The sequence below is a fragment of the Protopterus annectens genome, chromosome 1.part0 (assembly GCF_019279795.1).
Source record: "Protopterus annectens isolate FY-2018-M chromosome 1.part0, PAN1.0, whole genome shotgun sequence".
Classification (NCBI taxonomy): domain Eukaryota; kingdom Metazoa; phylum Chordata; order Ceratodontiformes; family Protopteridae; genus Protopterus; species Protopterus annectens.
Genome location: NC_056725.1, coordinates 831,265,693 through 831,286,410, shown reverse-complemented (window position 1 = coordinate 831,286,410; position 20,718 = coordinate 831,265,693). Strand labels below are relative to the sequence as shown.

Here is a 20,718-nt window from a genome sequence, read left to right as displayed (position 1 = left end):
TTGTAAAGATTAAAAGAAAGTTAAACTACTCATGCAGAGAAAACCTGAAATGTGTTGCTGTACAGGAGCATTGAAAGGAATACTGTATTCATTTTATGAAGGTGCAAGTAAGCAACTGGACTGGTGTTTCACAGCAGGGTTTGTTAATTCCGAGGGGCCATTGTGTCATGTGTATGCTCCAAACTTGACCACGAGAAAGCAGGCCAGACCTATATTAGTAAAGATGCAGTCATACCACTAGAAAGAGTTGCTCCTGACAAAATTGTTGCAGAAAGTAAATGTATTAAAAATTGGAAACAGCGTTTTTGGAAAATGATTATTCACTGTACACCATGCGGAATTGCAGTGAGTTTGTTAGAAATCTGATAACGTAGAACTCCAAAGCTGCTGTATCCACTTGTCTCCAGAATGTTTTTCTTGGAGGATCAAAGACATTTTTGTTGCAGAACAGGCTAAGGAGGAAATAAAGTTTATCCAACAAAGAGTGCGCCAGCAAGCAGAAGTGAACTCTGCTTCTCATTCTTATGACAGCAAAGCCCATAGAGAGATACTAATAGTGAAACTGTTTCCTTTGTTCAAAAGGAAACTCCATGGGAGAGAAAAAAAAGCCGAGGAGCTCACCAGAAGAATCAGGAGTTAGACTTAAACCAGAGACTGGTGTTGGGAGTTGAACTTATCCTAAAATTGACCAGCGAAACTGCAGTCAGTAAGCAAATGGAAGGACTATAAAGTGTCAATCCATTGGTTTTAGAAATACAAGTGAAATATGACTGCAGGAAGTGTCTGATAAAGACTGGAATTTTGTTGACTTTATTAAAGTTGTAGATGAATGGTAAAGGATGTAGCTAACTGTCTTAATGTTTAGGAAGGCACTGAAGGGAGTGAAGACGCAACAGTAAGTAAAACAGATTTTGTTAATTGTATTAAAAATGATGTAAGCTACATTGTATATTGTAAAGCAGTTTCATATAGTACACAGGGGTATTTTAAATGTGAGGTGAGGAAGTCTTACCATTGACTGCATCATTTTAAACCAAGCAAATACTTGTTTTCATTGTAAGATGTACAGGATTTACCCTAACAAGTTAAGAAAGGCTGGACAAAAGCAAGTTAAGTAAATGTAATGTAACCTTGGTCTGCAGGGTGAGGTGTAAAAGTGTATTTATCATATATGTAGAGTTTTGCATGGGTAGCTATCTAGAGCAGTCTACTTGGTTTAAAGTTATAGACCATGTTTTTTAAGCAAAAAGACTTTAAAAAATAAGACAATGATAAAACGTGTCAGAAATGTTAACTTTACAGATGCAAGAAACTTACCATTTTTTTTTTTCATTAGCAAGTGCTGTCAGTGGGAAACAACTCTAAATGCAGGCAGTTGGCAAGGAGAAGCCTGTACATTGTGTTCTGAGTTAAATATACAAAGATTCTTTCTTGCATCTGCAAAGTTTTGTCCCCTCCCCTCTCATTTTTGACACGTTTTACATGGAGAAGAGAAGAGTTCTGAGAAATCTTAGCTGAGAAAAATGTAACATTTAAAGGTACAGCTGCAAGCAGTTCAGTGAAATTGTTTGAAATGCTTGGAGGTGAATAAGGGGAAAAAAACTTGTTTGGTAACACTGTTCAACCTTGTATACCCCATAAGCAAAGTAAGCAGACAATGTAGGGTTGTCGCAGACTCAAAAGGAGCACGTCTTAAATTACTGGAGACAAAAGACCATCTGTCATGAAAGTAGAGTTTGGAAGAGTACCCCTACTAACTCCTCTGTTACTGTAATTTACTGAATGATCAGTTAGTGTCTGAACTTATTTTGCAGTCTTGTGTTTTCCCCAGTGTAACACAGCTGTTGCACAGAGTTGTGGTTGATCTGATCAAATGATTATAAATCTAAATCACCATGCATAAGGCATAGGACCTGACTGAGCATCTTGTTTCACCACAGGTTCTTGCCGTTGTGGTTTATACGTGGGCATTAAAGTAATCAAGCCATAAAAATACCAATTACCTAGGACCTTCTGACACACAACTTGATAGGCCTTCTGTTGTAAAACTGTGGCATGATGTTTGACTATTTACTTCCTGTTGGCATTGCATTACCATTTAATTGTATGTAGTGTGCATTACCCATTCATTTCCGTTTTACACACAAGATTTTCATTGCACTACTACTAGCACTGAGTGATCAGGCTCCCTCATTCCTTAAGGGGAGCTATTGGTTCCTTATGGATTGGTGTGGATCCTCTGCTTACCCTATTCTTGAAGGTGTGCATAAGTCCTGTGATATACTATCCTTTGCATACTAGCTTCCATATATTTTGACTACGCTAACCAGTGTGTCTTGAGGAGTCATGGTCACCTTGCTGCATTAGGCGGTCACTTAAGGGCCATCTAACTTTACCTGGCTGAACTTCGCTCCAGTTGAAGTCACAAGTGAAATGGTAAAAGTAAAAGATATGAATAATTGTAATGTAGACACTTTGATCATCATGTTTTTAGAAGGCAGTTGGAACTCTAGTTCCTGGAGAAAACCCTTATAAACATAGGGAAGTGTGCAAATTGCAGGCATTAACCAGAAGTCAGGCTTTGAATCCTGTCAGTGTGAGGCAGATGCCTTAACCACCAAATTATAAGGCTACTCAGTTCCACATGGAGTATTAAAAATATTGTAAAGAGTAGCAAGTAGTGGTAGTTTGTAAGTCATTAAAACATTTTTTTAAGTTTAGTCTCTACCTGTGTTTTCCATTGTGCATGTTTTAACAGATAACTTTGGCCACAAAATGGTCTTTTTTTCTGCTCAGATTACCTGTGCTAATGCTGTTGTGACACACGACTTGATCTTTACGGTTGTGCAGATGCTGTAGCTTGGCTTGGAGCTTAGTTAAGTTTTACTGTGCTAATTCTCCATTTACATTTTACAGACACTACAAAGGATACTCATTCCAGCTACCCAAACTAAATTTGATCAGCCGAGTTATGCTTTGCACCAGCATATTAAGTGGTCTGTTTTAGAAATGGTGTGTTATAAAAATACTAATGAGATGTAGAAATCTTTTATCACAGTCTGCCATGCTACATGTTTTCTTGCATCTTAATTTTGTTACGAAAGTATATTGCGTCTGTGTTATTAAATGTATATTTGCACAGCTTTATGAAATATTAATGCATCTTCCATGCACAGTAGTATACTTGAGTTTGGCAAATATTTTATTTGAAACTGCATGCCTGATTATCATGTGTTTTCATTTGGTGTTCTCTCTTTAAATGTCTTTGTGCATTAAGGGTGTCTCTATTGTACCAGCTTTGTGAGGGGGCACCCTTAAATTTTGTATTTTAAGCTGGGTATTTTTATTATTATTTTTTTTTATTTTTAAATGTGTCTAGCTGTGTGCGTGTGCCTCTCTTGTGTGTGTGTGTGTGTATATATATATATATATGTATATATATATATATATATATATATATATGTGTGTGTGTGTGTGTAAACACAGACACTGGCTGCAGTTTAGTGTGTAATTTGTACATTCACTATATAAGCAATCATTTATGTATTGTGTTTAGATCTTTTTTTTTTTAAAAGATATGTGCTAGTATACTGAGTAAAGTCCCTTGTTTTTGTTGGGGTAAGCATCACTTATAACCCCCCTCCCGAAAAGAAAAAGTGGTTGTCAGTTGAACCCGTGTCTCTCAGAAATAAGCAAAACTTACAAGGCTCCAAGCTAATTTTATTGACCCCGATTGTGATTAGCAAACATGGGAGATGGATGAAGGATCTGGTAGGGAGAAATATAAGTTAATGATGACTACTGTCACACCTGGCCTAAGGGAGAGGAAAAATGTAAGGTGTTTGCATGTGTACAAAACCACATAACTTGCATTGTATATTGTCAGCGTATTTCCAATAACATTGTGGGAAGTAAGGACATTCAAAATAAGTCTTAACATCTACTTGTATGAAAGTCACAGTATCTTAGTAAAGTTTTTTTAAAAAATAGTGTGCTTGGCTCATAGTTTAGCATTTTCTCTTATTTTGCGTTCATCTAAAAAAAAAAAATCTACATTTTGAAAAATCTGGACTTGCGACTATAATTTTTTCTGTTGCAGTTGGCTGTGATACCTCAAGTTCAGCAACACAGACAAAGTTAAAATATGTAAGATGCCAAAGTATTTTTTCTGATGCTGGCTATGTGTGTGTAGTGTTTCTTAAAGCACAGCTCCACCATATGTAAAGTTTGTCATGATGTGATTTTCCATGGCTTTAATCCACGTCAAAATGTCCCATACAAAGAAAACACGTTTTTATTACTCCATCTACTTCTTGAGTGTACCTGTTTGTACAGTTTGTCAGCACAGTTTTGCCTTTCAGTGGAATATCTTATTTCCTTGTCTAAGCACTTGCGTAGAAAATGTGTATGTGAAGCAGGTCATTTAACAGGGACAGGATAAGCTACATACTAAATTTTACAGCCTTAAGGCGGTAAAGTAATAAGGTCACGAATTATGGCTACAGTAGTCTAGCTGTGTGTCAGTAGGTTTTAAACCTATTTATGTACTGCAGAATCAGTTTTTAATTGTCATTTATTACAGATAATCAGCTCCACAACAAACTAAAATTAGTGATGTGGAACTACAAATGTTCGTTGTGTTCCACTATTGCAGTAATTGCTATATGGGTTATTTTTGCTGCAGTAGCCCTTGACCAGCTGAGTACCAGTGATTTAACTCCTTCCTACCGGGCTGATGGATACCCTGCATCTGATGTCAGGACATTTGGATTTAAGGAACGTTGGCCAGCACCATCTTTCAACTTTTTCTTCCCATTGCAGCCCGAAGCATTCACATTCATAGACTACGTCTTTCAGTCCAAAGAGCAGAATGCATCTCAAAGTCAAGCGCCCTGTTGGAGAAACCTTTCTTTGTTCTGCTCTATTAGATGAGTACTAAGGCAAATACTTGTCTTGCTGAAAAGCGATTCCACATCAGGACTTTCATTCCCCTTGTCTTTTTTGCTTGGGCTTTTAGAGCATGATGTTCCTAATTGTTCCAGTTGCGCTCATTTTAACAAGCACACTATTCATCTTAAGACTGAATCCCTTGCACAGTATTTAGAGGGGAAAAAAAGGGCATCGAGGATCATGTGCTGTGATATCAGCCATTTATTTTGCTTTTGACACCTCTCGTAAATGCAGGGAAAAGTGTCTTAACCTTAGAAGAGTGGCAGACATCACATCTTTGTCATTGACCATTCCACTCAAGCTTGTGATTGTGGAAGGACAGGAGATGCTTTCACAGTTCCTTGTGATGACTGAGGGATTGTCAAAGATTGCTATTGAGTACCCTTTAGAATCCTACCGACTTCCTAATCCCTCCACATCCACACAGGCCAAAGACAAGGGGCATCAGTTGAGTCAGAGGCTGCTCTGCAGGTCTCTGTGCTACAGCTTCAGATAGGGAGGGCATAATCCCGCAGACTAATTGAGGGGTCATCAGTTGACCAAGTGCAGGCTGTGGCCTTGTCTCAGTACCTATGACACCATGCCCAGGACCAAGCCAAAGGCTAAACCTAAAACTATTTTTCCTGCATGCCTCAGCCTGGGCCTTCAGGCTCTTTGCCCCCACAGGCCTAGCAGCAGGGCCTACTAAGACTGGCAGAGAATTTGCTTTGGATTGTAGCTTCCAGACATCTTAGTCCTACTAGACCTTATTGCTCCTATAGAACCTGTTTCTGGGAAAAGAAAGGAGGCATTCTTTGCCTTGTGGCTGTGATGCTTTAGAAGTATCAAGCAGGGAGGCTCTCTCAGGGTCTGTTACCCGCCAACATGCCTAGTTAAGATAATAATCCTTTCCAGACCTTAAGTCTGAGGTTCTAGATGCTACTCTAGAAAGGATGTTTGTTTGGACCCAGCCCTAGACAGGCTTAACATGAGAAAGATCCAGTGTTTTTTATAAAATGTTTGGGACCAACATAGCTAATATCTAAATCAAAAAAATTACCTTTATCTTCTGTTTGAAAAAGGAAACTCCAGTTGTGGATTTCTGCTTGCAGCCAAAACTTAGGGGTACCATTCAGAGTCTCTCACCCAAACCAAATGCTGACCACAGATGCCTCAGACCTTGCTTAAGGAGCACCTACCAACAGCTTCCAAGCCCAAAGAAAATGGGAACAAATCTTTTTAACAAACCAATTAACTTGATTCTTCTCAAGAGCATCCTAGACATAAAGGAACTGTGGAAACCAGAGACCTGTACTGATAAAAACGGACAATGTCGCAACCTGTACTGATAAAAACAGACAATGTCGCAATGATGTGGTATAAAAGCAAAGAGCACTCACTCCTAGCTTGTGTTGCCAGACCAGTTCTTTGTAAGGCACAATCAAGCATTAGGGCTACACCTTCTAGTCCAATACCTGCTGGGGAAAAAAAAGAATGTAGTCTGCCTCATCTGCCTGTCTTGGGGTATGCCAAAAATAAAACCTTTTGCTTCAGACCAAAGCAATCAGCTGAAAAAATTCTGTTTAATGACCAAACGTCTCGAGGCCTGGAGGATTGATGCCTTCTCCTTTCAATGGGCAGTCCATTTTATGCGTTCCCTGTCATTCCTCTCATCCCCAGGGTACTGTTGAAAATCAGGGAGGAAGGGTCAAGAACGATTTTGATAAAACGACAAAAGCCGGTGAATTCTCAGCACAGATATTTGTTTGTAAAAACAGCTCAAATCAAAAACTCTTAGCACTTCGGCTGAAACGGCCTTCAAGGAGTAAAACACTTTACATTAAATTACACCTTAAATACTATTACTGTAAGCACCTGAACATTCCAATTAAGTAATAAAATATTTAAATTAAATTAACTTCCAATTGCAGTCTGTATTACAGCCAGCAGGGGTCAGTTTTTTTTTTTAATTTATTTTAAAATAAACACGGTCTCTTTATACAGAAGCTTTCTCTAGCATCTAAACATTCATCATGGAAGTTTTTTCCCAAAATAGTACCCCTATGTGCTTCTGGGTCACTATTACGATACAATTTCAAATGTATAGCAAGAGGGTTCAAAAGTTTAACATTCTTTGTCCCTTGTATGCTCTTGCAATCTGACCTTAAAATTCCTCTTGCTGTCCGTTTATAAAATAAGTTACAAGAGCATCTCAAGGCATAAATAATTTCCTCTGTATTACAATAATATCTTCCATTGGTTCCGAAGACTATACCATTAATTTTATCAAAAGTTTTGACAACATATTTACAACTTGAGCGGAAATAAGTCTCCTTAAGTCTTACGTTCTTTATGTAAACTATTACCAGGTATGATAAACTTGCTGTGTACAATAATGTCTTTAATATTACATCCCCTCTTGAGACCATGGGGTATTACCCAATATGTTTACAAATTCTTTGAACTTCATCAAGAAACCCCAGTAGTACTTAATAATAATAATTACTTGTTCACTAAAGACATCTTATGTAGTAACTACATACACCTTTCTGCGGGCAGTATCCCCACCCCCATTAGACTTATTATACTTGCATCTCATTATCCCTATATTAACTGTTTGGGTCTCCTGATGTAGTCTGTTCAGAGACCTCATAGCCACTTCCTTATCATACCCCCCTCTCTACAAACATGGTAATAGTTTTACCTAACTCTTTCTCTAGTGCATTACTATCGTTACACAACCTGTAAATTCGTAATAGTTCACCACGAGGGAGTGTTTTAAGTAAATGGGGAGGATGATAACTATGTCCATCCAAAAATGACTACCATCTTCAAACATCCTATGGACCTTGGTTTTTATTTTTCCACTAGCTAAACCTTGAAGATGGACGTCCAAAAAAGTGTGGACCTGCCATACTAAAGTCCATCGAACTTAAGACCAAATCTGTTAGCATCCAAGTTTTGTATAAAGGATTGCACTGTCATACCATCCCTTACATGCAAAAAACAAATCAGTATATCTGTAATATTTTAATGCAAATTTCTGCTTGAAATCCTGTCTATAAAGATGTTCTTCAAACAGACCCATAAATTGACATAAATGGGGGCAAAAGGTGCCCCCATAGCTGTTTTGTGTGATATAAACTTCCATTGAATTCAGAATAATAGATCCAAACTAAAATGGACCAGCTCTGTTATATAATATGCTAGAGGACTATCTCCTAGAAAAAACTTTAGAGCTTTAATACCAAATTTATGTTGAATACTGGTATTTAGGCTTTAACATCTATCCAGTAGATTTCATTGGCTATTCCAAATCTGATGTTTTTTCAAGAATATCAAATGCATCTTTAATATAAGAACGTAATTTTCTAACATAATATAAATATTTATGTAAAAAACTAATATATAAAAACAATTAGATGCAGAAACTGTAGGTCATCCCAGCGGGTTATGTAAATCCTTATGAGTTTTAGGAATACAGTAAAAAAAGGCCATACCGTATTCCTCACTTTTAAACTTATTTTCCACATCACTCTGAAAAATAACTCAACTCATAGCAATTGTTTAGCAATTCCTAAAATTCAATTTTTAGCAGTTTTATACACAATCATAAATGCTACTTCATAACATGTTTATCATTTAAATGATCACAACATATTTTCAAGTACTACGTGTAATGCATTACAACAGTTTTGTTTCCTTTATCTGATGGCTTGAAAATTAACTCCTCCCATCTACCAAAGGCCTGCAAAGTCCTCCATTCTGACTTGTCAAGTTATATTGAACTAAACTTTTATTTTTAATGAAATCTGAAAAAGCTGACTCAGTAGCAAAAATAACCATAGCAGAAAACTGTTGAACTCCATGTGTAAAAGGAAGTATAAAACTACTTTTACAAACTATATGATTGTGTATAACTGACAGAATGCATTGTACTAGGTTTTCTTTATCAGATACACATGAATGGAAACTTTCATCTATACTTTCAGCCCTATCAATTGTTGTCTACTCAGTTATTACCATTAATACTGTCAGAATTATTAAAATTAATAAGCAGCTTTCTAATTAAACCTGAAAACATCACATTTAAGCCTGTATAGTCTAAGCAAAACTGTTGGAATAAACTTCAATCCACAATTTAATACAGACATTTGAGCATTATTAAGAATACAACCCGAAAGGTTAACTACCCACCCCAAGTCATACATACCATATAGACAAGTTCTTTCCACATAATTGAACACAAGAATTAACAGTCATTAAATTAGTACCATTTTGTCTTTTTAAAGCTTTGCTGGAACTGATCCTTCTTTAGTGGTCGAACTGCCCTGTTCAGTATATGTTCTGTCATTTTTTCTCTCATTTTCCATTGTCCGCTTATCTCTCCGAAAATTCTCTTAAAAATATCTACTTCTGAGCTGGAGGGAGAGGAGGATAGGCTGAATCGTCAATCTCGCAGTCTGTAGAAGCTCACACAGCAAAGAAGCACGAGATGCAGCATATCACCTCTGGTTCACTTCCTTGTACTGAAAACGCACGCCCAACTGACGTCTCTTCCAATTGGTTGTCCAAAGAAAGGCCTTTCCATTATTGTCATCTCGAAGGTCTCTCTGCAACTTAGTCTTTATATTTTTTAAAACCCTGACAACTTCTTGTTAATGTACCCCAAATATTGCTCTAATTGGGAAGTCTCTAGCTATACAGAGAGGGAACAGCAAATAGACAAAATTTCTTCCTTTAATTTTCATTGCTTTAACACATCCCTCTCGATCAAAATATTGATCCAGTCCAGGAACAGCGATGGGCAGCAGCCACCTATCTGGCTTGAAACCTCTTGTCCTCATTGGTAGGGTCAGAAGGCGTGGAGGGACTTTAAATGCCTTCAACCCTCTTGGAATAAAGTCCAGTTCCAGATGTTCTAATAATTCAGAGGATAGAAAACTGGTAGCATGCTTACCCAGAGAGGTAAAATGGTTAAAAGATGTTCTTCGTGTTTCACTGTTGCAGTCTTCACCTGTGGGTTATCCTTGCTGTGGTGGCCCTCGGCCGGCCCGAGTACCAGAGTCAATGTTTTTCTGCTTCAGCTGTCGCTTGTTGACTGATGTCAGATCATCAGTGCTATAAAACAAGGCAGCCGGTGCCATTACATCAGGCTTTCTTGCTGTGGAGCCTGTAGCAGAAGCAGTTTGCAAGTGTGCCAGTCGGTCGTTACCAAAGATTGAATTACAGCTAAAAACCTCTAAAGCTTAGTACCCCCCATTGGGGATCCTTTTTTCTTGCACTAACCGACGTCCAAAAAAGTTAACAATTGTCTCGCCTGTGGAAAGCAAATACCACACCGAGACTTCCATTCATAAGGCGCCACTTGTTTAGGCCCAGACCACGTTGTCCACTTTTGCCGGTTCTGTGCCCTCTTTAACGTGAGAACCATTCATCGTAGAGCTCTTTTTGCAGCCAGGTATTTTCGTCTTCCGTCTTCGCATTCCAAAATGGCATCCACCAACAATCCGTAGACATTCTGAAAAATGGAAGGATAAACATAGAGACAGACCACACAAGGCTAAGCCTTCCAACAACTCTACTGCTAAGCAGGTCATCAGCTTTCTGGAATTCAGTGAGGCACCTTCACAGCCCCTGATGCCCGATTCATTCCCTTCTCAGGCCTCTACTGAGACCCTTTTGGAGTCTCTGTATGCCATAGAAATCTTCTTAGTCTTCTGAGCCTTTGGTTGTCTCTGCCTTGGTTGGGTTCGGAGCCGCGAAGCAGGCACCGGCTTCTGAGGAAGTTTTTCGCACTACTGAATCTAGACAAAAATCAACGTCTTCTCTGACTACCGTTTCTCTGATCGATGAATACTCTTAGGCCTAGAAGCAAGGCCACTCCTAGGAAAACTACCTCTAGCCACCATTTTACTCTTGCTCCACCACTCCAAGCTCAAATGCTAAAAATGGCAGAGGATCTTATCACCCTTATCTGGGGTAGTCAGGCCACAACTTCTAAAAGGATAGAGACCTTTCTCCTGAAATACTGACAGAACAGGATTCTGAGGAGAATGACCATTCAGATTTTGAAGAGGAACAACAATCTCTGACTGCTTATGAGGATTCAGATGCATAGGCCTCCATTCCTTCTGCTTCCCCACCAGAAGATCTTTCCTTTGGGGAAACCCTTCACACCCTCAGGGAACATTTCCACTGGGAATCCCAGGACTTCCCTCATTCTAAGAAAAGACTAAGAGTTTCTAGACCTGCCCCAGCACAGACCCTTGGCAATCCCTCCAATCTTAGAGGTGGTTGATGATGTCTTCCATGAATCCAGCTTAGCTCCTGATGCCCTCCCACCTGCTCCCAGAAAACCTGACAGGTATTAGAGTACTGGATTCTCAGAAATGCCTGTACAGAAATCCTGCTGCAGACCTGGAGGTCATTGCACAGGGACCAAAAGGAGCTAAGGCTAGTTCTGCAAAGAATCTTATTCCTTCTGATAAGGACTCCAGAGTTCTGGACAGATGGAGTAAAAAAGTATGCACCTCTGCAACCTAAGCTATCAAAGCACTCAACTATCAGTTCCACATGTTAAAATATCAACACCACACTTTGGAACTATTAAAACAAAAGATTGCAACCTTTCCTGACTCTGCCAATTTGAAAGAGTTTGCAGATTTACTGCACTCTACTTGTCAAGTGGCCAAACACTCATTACACTGTGGATATGACACCCTAGAAGCCTCAAGCAGGGAAGCAGTGTCAGGATCTGTTAGGAGACCTGCATGGTTGAAGGAACAACCTCTCCCTGATCGTGTCAAGTCTAAATTCCTTGATGCACCCTTGGATAAGGACTGCTTGTTTGGAGTAAAGGCGGAAGAGGTGCTTAAAAAGATGGAAGACAAAGCAAAATCTATGCAAACAGTAAAATATTTCCTTCAGGTACAACCTTCTAGGTTCAGCAGGAATTTTCCCTCAAAACACTGGTCCTTTCCTGCTCCTAGCAGACAGGGGCAAGGTAAGCCTTGCAGGGACAGACCACCCAGACTCCTATCCCAGGGACAGCAGAGAACCAAACAGTGGACCACTTCCACTTCAAAGGCAGGGAGTTCTAAGCTATCCCTCTATGGCAAAAACTCTCAATGACGACCCCCCCCCCCCTGTCATTCACCAAAAACTAGGGGGAAGGCTCTATGTAACAAAGGACCCAATGGGTCTTAAAGATAAATTTTCAGGAATACAAATTCTCCAACGAACTCCCAATTCCAAGAGGGTACCCAGACTTGCCTCCAAATTAGTGGGCAGAGGCATTGAAACAAGTTCAAACTCTCATATCCCAAGAGGCAGTAGAACCTGTCCCCTCAGATCAAACAGGCAAAGGCTTTTATTCTTCCTTGTTCCCTAAAAAGAGGGCACTTGGCACCCCATCCTGGATCTGTCCATTCTGAACACCTTCCTGGTGTTCCCCAAATTCAGAATGCTAACAGCTGCTGCCTCTGCTGACAAAAAAATGTCTGGTTAGTTACCCTAGATCTAAAAGATGTCTACCTGCGCATCCCCATAAGGGAATCCTGCAGGAAATTCCTTCACTTCAGAGCAGGCTCACAACACTCATTTCGCAGCACTACCCTTAAGCTTATCTACTGCTCCCAGGGTCGTCACCAAATGCTTATCTCCGGCCATAGCCTTTTGCAGACAGAAAAATATACAGATTTACCCTTATCTGGACAACTGCCTCATTCAGGCAGATTTCAAAGAAAGCTCCTCAAGGACTTTCTCTTAGTCTAAACCTTCAACGAGAAGAAATCAAAGCAAACACCCTCCAGGAAGATCATTTTCTTGGCAGCACTGCTGGTCATAGCATCCCAAATGGCCTTCCTATCCCCAGAAAATTAGAGCTTCCTGCCTCTCTATTTTACCCAGATGGCTTCCAGAAGTCACCTCACTGTGTGGAAGTTCCTGCAAGCCATGGGGTACATGGCATCTTGGATCCTTCTAATTCCTCTAACCAGGCTTCACATGAGAAAACTTCAGTGGTACCTAAGAACCTTTGGTGTCGGCACTCTCAACCTCTAGAGACCTCTCTCCCTCTGATCCCTTGTATAAGGACAGAGTTTATCTGGTGAGTAGGGGCCTGTGCCCAGAAACAAGGGTCTTTTCTTCACCCTCCGCCCAACCGGCCAGACCATTACAACTGACACCTCAGACATAGATTGGGGCACTCGTCTAGAAGGCAGGTGCACCCAAGGTCTTTGGGATGCCCAGCACCTTCCCATACACATCAACTAGAAGGAAATGATGGCAGTACAAAAGGCTCTGACATCCTTCAAACCCCATCTCAAGCCAGGGGTTCTCCTTATCAAAACAGACAATTCCACAGTAATGTGGTACATCAACAAACAGGGAGGGACCAAAGCTTACCCTCTGTGCAGGCTAGCCATGGACCTCTGGTGGCTGGCCTCTTCCATGGGATTACACCTAATAGCCTAATACCTACCAGGGATCAACAACACCCTGGCAGACTACTTAAGCAGAAACTTACTGGACCCCCACGAATGGGAGCTCCACAGAAAAATCTTTTTACAAATCACTCTGGCGTGGGGGACTCCAGAGGTGTATCTCTTTGCTTCACATCTGGAACACCTTCTTTGTGTATGCATTTCCTCCTCTGCCTCTTATTCCCAAGGTACTGGTCGGAATAAGGGAGGAGAGACCAAAGACCATCCTTGTTCCTCCAGATTGGCCCAGACAACATTGGTACCCCTTACTGTGCAGCCTGAGATCACAGTCTACCCAGGCAGCTTCCCCTGATCTCAGACCTCTTAACTCAGGTGGGGGGGGGGGGGCTGCACCCAGATTTGCAGACTCTCAAACTATCAGCATGGCTAATACTCTGTTAAGCAAACTGGTCCTAAACATTATCACAGAGGCCAGAAGGCCCAGCACCAGAAAATCTTATGCAGAAAAATGGAAAAGATTCTGCTCCTGGAGCCAGTCCAGAGGGGGCAATACCTCACAACCTTCCATCCCTCTTATCCTGGATTACCTAGCGGAGCTACTTAATAGTGACCTCTCTTTCTCCTCTATTAAAATTCACGCCTCAGCCATTTCAGTTCATTTTGATATAGAACTGCCCCTGTTCTCCCATCCATTGAGTAAACATTCCTCAGAGGGCCTTCTAATGTCAGACCTCCCAGAAGGCCACCACTCCAGTCTGGGACCTGAATTATGTTTTGGAAAAACATCTTACCACCCCTTGAACCCGCTGCTTCAGCAGAACTAAGATACCTCTCCTGGAAGACTGCTTTTCTCCTAGCTGTCACCTCCGCTAGAAGGGTTTCAGAACTTAAGGCACTGATGGCCATTGAGCCCTTCATCATCTTCCATGCAGACAGGGTCTCCCTGAGGACCTGTCCCTCCTTTATGCCCAAGGTGGTATCTAATGCAACTCAACCAGGCCATATGTCTACCCACCTTCTTTCCTTACCCTCAAAACAAGGGGGAAATAATTCTGCACTCAATAGACATGCACAGACAGCTCAGATACTGTCTGAACCGTACTAACCCCTTCAGGAAAACAGACCAACTACTTGTCAGCTTTGCCCCAGACGCAGGGGGGAAGCCCATTTCCGAACAACTATTTCCAAATGAATGTCGCACTGTATCCATTTCTGCTGCAGATTGCATGGGATCCCCCCCCCCCAGTCTATTCAAACCCATTCCAGTAGGGCAGCCTCCACTTCCCCAGCATTCCTCAGAGGAGTTCCCACCAGGGACATCCTGGAAGCTGCCACCTCTGGCCATACCTTTGCCAAACATTACCACCTACCTCTAGTCTCTAAAGCTAGGGCGGGGTTTGCCTCTGCAGGGCATGCTGACCCATTCCTAGGTCGCTTACTAATCCTACCACCCCTCTCCTCAGCTTTGGGAATACTCGCACAGGTGATGACTGCAACAGTGAAACACGAAAAACATAGGCCATGGAGACAGTTTGCACGAGTACCGGTCAGCCACTACATGAGTTTTGTCTACTGAAGTCTTCTAAAGCATAGTACACCATTGGGGATCTTTTTTTTTTTTTTGCACTAACCGATGTCAGAAAAAAGTGAATTGTCTCGCCTGTGGAAAGCAAATACACAGAGACTTTCATTCTTACTGTGTCACTTGTTTAGGCCCAGACCACGACGTCCCCGCTGTTGCTTCTGTGCTTTGCTCAACGCCAGAACTATCTGAGGTTTATGTTTCATTGTTGCAGTCATTACATTTGGGTAATCTGCTGGCAGGTTGCCCTCAGTCGGCCTGATTAACAAAGTCTTGGTCCTGTGTCGGTTGCTGTCCCGTCTTCCATGACGTCAGGTCATCAGGGGTATAAAACATGCAGCCGACGCCATTACATCAGTCTTTCTTGCCGTGCGGTGCCCGAAGCAGAAGCAGTTCGCAAGTGCCGGTCAGCCGACTCCTGAAATTTTCATTTTCGAGTTTCAGAACCGAAGTCTTCAACTTAAAGCTAAGTACCCCGTTGGGGAAACTTTTTCTTGCTCCTTACCGATGTCAGTAAAAGTTAATAACTGCATTACTTGTGGGAAGCAAATACCTAATAAAGATTTTCATTTGTACTGTATTCCTTGCCTGTACTGCGGTGGTGGTGCTGCGGTATCATCGTGCCTCACAGTAAGACGTTGTCCCATTCGATTCTCAGAGTGTCTTCTGTGTGGCGACATGCGTGAATGGGTGTCCCTTTGTTGAAGGTTGTGCGTCAGGCCCGGCAAGTCGGCACGTAAAAATCTACTGCCAATCATTAGCAGACCGGAGTTCCGCTGTGGTGACCCCTAACCGGGAAAAGCCGAAAGACACAACAACTGTATTCCTTGCCTAGGCCCTAACCACGATGTACCTTACTGTCGGTTTTGTGCTTTATTTAATCATCGCACTATCCGTTGTCGGTACATTTTTGCCTCTAAATATTTCGGCTCTTGGTTTAATTATCCAGAAATGATGTCTGTTAGCCGTCAGACTACCGGAATTCCGAAAAAATGCAAAGAAAAAGACACAGGCCGTTGAGGTCTAAAACTGCCGACGACGCTTCTCCTAAGCCAGTTGCCAGTTTGCCGGTACTCAGTGAGGCGCTTTCGCAGCCCCTGATACCTGCTACTTCTGACTCGCAGGCCTCTACTGAGACCCATTCGGAGTCCGGTATGCCACGAGATGCTTCACCTATGGAACTCGCAGATGTCTCTCCCTTGGATGGGTCCAGAGCCGCTGTGCAGGCACCGGCTTCTGAGGGTGTATTCAGGCCTACAGACTTGCATATTAAACAGACGCCACTTTCTATTCTAAGGCCTAAATCTCGATCTATGTCTAAAAAACCCACGCCTAGGCCATATGTTCAGGCCCCTATGCCTAAAAAACAAATGATCAAAATGGCTGAAGATCTCATTACTCTAATCAAGGGTAGCTAACCCCCACCTTCTAAGAGGCCTAGGACTGAGCTTGACTATGAATCTTTTGATCAGGACCCTGTTTCTTCTAATTCTTTCAATGGCCTGGATTTGTCCATTCCTACTTATGAGGATTCTGATGCAGAGGATTCCATTCCCTCTGCTCCCCCCCTGAGGACTTTTATTTTGGAGAAAACTACATACCTTAAGGGAGCATTTCCACTGGGAAAGTCAGGAATTTTCTGAATCTAAAAAGAGGCTTGGGGATTTCCATCTTCTACCTCAGCATAGGCCTTTGGCTGTACCTCCTGTACTAGACATTAATGTGTTTTCGGAATCCACTATGGCCCCTGAATCCCTGCCTCCGGCTCCTAATAAACCTGGCAGATACTACAGGGTTCCTGAGTCCCATGAGTTCCTTTTCAAAAATCTGGTTGCAGACCCAGAAACCATTTCTCTGAGGCCCAAGGGCATTAAACCTTCTACTGCTAAAAACCCTACCCCTTCTGATAGAGATTCCAGGGCGCTGGATAGATGGGGTAAAAAGGTTTATACTTCTGCAACCTTGGCAATCAGGGCTTTAAACTTCCAATTTCATATGCTAAAATATCAACAGCATATCCTAGGACTGCTTAAACAGAAAATGATGTTGATTTCTGACTGTGGAAAATACAGATTTACAGGATTTATTGCATTCAGCTGAACAAGTTGGAAAACGTACTTTGCAATGTGGTTTTGATTCTTTAGAGGCCTGTTGCAGGGCTGCTGTTACTGGGTCTGTGCTTAGGCATGCTTGGCTTAAGGAGCAATCTCTGCCTGATCATGTTAAAGCAAAACTGTTGGATGCTCCTTTAAATCAGGACCGCCTGTTTGGCAATAAGGCTGAAGAAGTTCTAAAAAAGATGGAAGATAAAACTAAATCTATGCAAACTGTGAAAGATTTCTTACAAGTGCAACTTCCAAGATTTAGTAGACACTGGCCTACTAAGAATTGGTCCTTTCCAGCTCCTTCCAGATCCACTCAAGCCAAACCCAGACACACCAAAAGAACCATGTTTCAGTCCCAAGGGACTCTCAGAACTAAGCAATGGGGTGCTTCCACTTCCAAATCTGGAAATAACAAGACACCCCCCTATGGTAAACCGTCTCAATGACTTTCCTTTAAAATTACCAAGCACTTACCTTTTTAGCCGCCCCTTTGGGGGGGGGGGGATTGCTGCTCTTGCAAAAAACTGGGAACACATAACCCAGGGCAAATGGGTTTTAAATAGTGTTCCAGGGATACAGATTTCATTTCCACACATTGCCAACGCCAAACGGATGGCCAGACCTGCCCCCAAATCAGTGGGCAGAGGCTCAGAAACAAGTACTTTCCCGCTTAAACATGGGGACTATTCAACCGGTTCCAGAAGAGGATAAGGGACAAGATTTTTATTCCAGGCTTTTCCTGGTACCCAGAAAAGACAAATCATGGCGGCCTGCATATCCCAATCAGGGAATCTTGCAGACGATACCTATGCTTCAAAGCAGGCTACTTGCATTATCAGTTCTCTGCACTCCCTTTGGCTTATCTACTGCGCCCAGGGTATTCACAAAGTGCCTGGCTCCAGTAATTGCATTTTGCAGACAAAGAAATATTCAAATATATCCATACCTGGACGACTGTCTAATTCAGGCAGAAAGCCAGGCCACACTTATAAATCATCTGGAGTTTGTAAAAAGGGTTCTAACTTGTCTAGGGTACACCATAAAAGAAAATAAATCACAACTGGTACCTTCTCAATAGATTACATTCCTGGGTGCAAGCTTGAATACAACTGCCCAAATGGCTTTCCTCACGCCAGAAAAGCAAACTCATTTGGTAACTTACTTCAGCCAAGTGGCCACATAAACCCTACTATCTGCAAGACAAATACTGCAAGCCTTGGGGTTCATGGCCTCCTGCATTCTTCTAATTCCATATGCAAGACTGCATATGTGGAAACTTCAGTGGTACTTAAAAAGTTTATGGAGTCAACATTGTCACAGCCTGGAAACGATTGCTATCATACCATGCCTCCTCCTAGAGTTCCTATGGTGGGTAGAGGCCTGCCGCCAAAACAAGGGTCTGCCATTCACACTACCCCCTGCACCCCAAACCCTAACTACAGACACATCAGACTATGCATGGGGGGCTCACCTGGCAAGGAAGTTCATTCAGGGCAAATGGAGCCCAAGTCAGATGCACCTACATATCAATCAAAAAGAAATGTTAGCTGTACAGAACGCTCTGACAGCCTTCAAGGACTACATTCATCCAGGACAACTAATGGTAAAGACAGGCAACACCACTGTTATGTGGTACATAAACAAGCAGGGGGGGTACACATTCCTACCCCCTCTGCAGACTAGCCATGGCATTGTGGAACATGGCCTTGAGCTACCAAGTGCAACTACAAGCTCAGTTCCTGCCAGGAAAACTGAATATACTGGCAGACGAACTAAGCAGAAGTCTCATGGACCTGCACGAGTGGGAACTGGAACCACAGATTTTCAACATGTTGGCAAGCAAATGGGGGAGCCCAGACAGATCTATTTGCCTCCCCCCCCAGAACTACCAGTTGGACAATTTTTGCACAAGAACTCCTCACAAAAAAGCCTGGAAAGTGGATGCTCTGTCCTTCAGCTGATAAAACCTATCTGTCTACACCTTTCCCCCTCTGCCTCTGCTCTCCAAAGTACTACTAAAGATCAAACAGGACAAACCAAGGACTATATTGATTCCACCAGACTGGCCACGCCAACACTGGTACCCCGTCATGCTCAGTGTGTCACTGCTGGCTCCATGGCACCTGCCTCATACCCCTACCCTGCTGTCATAGCAGGAGAGCCAGATTCTGCACCCTCAGCTTCAAACCCTGAACCTGGCAGCCTGGCTAATTACCTTTCATAACCTTATAATTTCAGCTCATTATAACACAGAACCACCCCTCTTCTCTCATCCACTGCTCAAGCAGTTCCTCAGAGGGTCCAAAAACTTAAGACCGCCTAGGAGAGCCCCATCTCCAGCCTGGGACCTTAACTTTGTATTGGAAAAACACACTTGTCCTCCTTTTGAGCCAGCTACAAGTGCAGATTTAAAATTCCTTTCTTGGAAAACAGCCTTCCTTTTAGCAATCACTTCAGCAAGAAGGGTATCTGAATTACAGGCCCTTATGGCAGTGGAGCCTTTCATCATCTTTCATGCGGACAGGGTGTCCCTCAGGACCAGTCCCTCCTTCATGCCCAAGGTGGTATCCAGTGTAGCTCTTAATCAGTCCATTTATTTGCCCAACCTTCCTTTCTAATCCACAGAACAGAGAGGAACAGATACTGCACTCCTTAAATGTGCACAGACAACTTAGATTTTACTTGGACAGGACTAAACCTCAAAGGAAATATGAACAACTGCTGGCGGCATTTGCTGCAGGAGCAGAGGGGAAGGCTATTTCAAAGCAAAACATTTCTAAATGGATAGGCCATTGCATTCATTTCTGCTATAAGCAACATGGAAAACCTATCCCACAGGGGATTAGACCCCATTCAACTAGGGCTGCATCTACGTCTACAGCCTTTCTCAGAGGTGTCCCTACCAGGGACATCCTAGAAGCTGCTACCTGGAGTTCTGTACATACTTTCACCAAGCATTACCATTTGCCAATTTTCTCTAAATCCAGAGCTGGCTTTGCCACTTCCATCTTGCAGGGCCTTATAGCTGGTCCTAATGCTATCTAAATTCTTCCTCCCATCCTTAACTTTGGGAATCTACCCAAATGTGATGTCTGCAACAGTGAAACACGAAGAACATAGTACAGTTGTGTACACTTACCGTAAATGTAGATGTTAGAGTGTATTCACTGTTGCAGTCCTGGTTACCCTCCCTCCAGCTCCCTGACCCTTGTGTGTGTGTGTGTCTACATATATATATATATATATATATATATATATATATATATATATGGCTTCGGCTGCATGCTTCATACCCCCTGACTACCTGATGTCACGGAAGATGAGACGGCAACTGATGCAGGATCCAAGACTGATAATCAGGCCAACTGAGGGCTACTGCAAGCAGATAACCCAAATGTGATGACTGCAACAGTGAATACACTTGAACATCTACATTTATGGTAAGTGTACACAACTGTACTTTTCTACTCCGACTTTTTCTGGTACCCAGAAAAGACGGCACCTGGCACCCCATCCTCGATCTATCCATTCTAAACACTTTCCTGGTGATCCCAAAATTCAAAATGCTTACCGTGCAGCAACTGCTACCCATGCTTTCCAAGCATGCTTTGCTAGCCACCCTAGGTCTAAAGGAGGCCTACCTCCACATTCCTAT

At 42.2% G+C, this 20,718-nt stretch overlaps 1 protein-coding gene across 7 annotated transcripts in view; it reads left to right on the top strand.

Moving 5' to 3' along the window:
• Window positions 1–20,718, top strand: part of ARID1B (AT-rich interaction domain 1B) — a 1,953,609-nt gene that overhangs the window by 1,544,880 nt on the left and 388,011 nt on the right. The gene's annotated exons all lie outside the window — the stretch shown is intronic.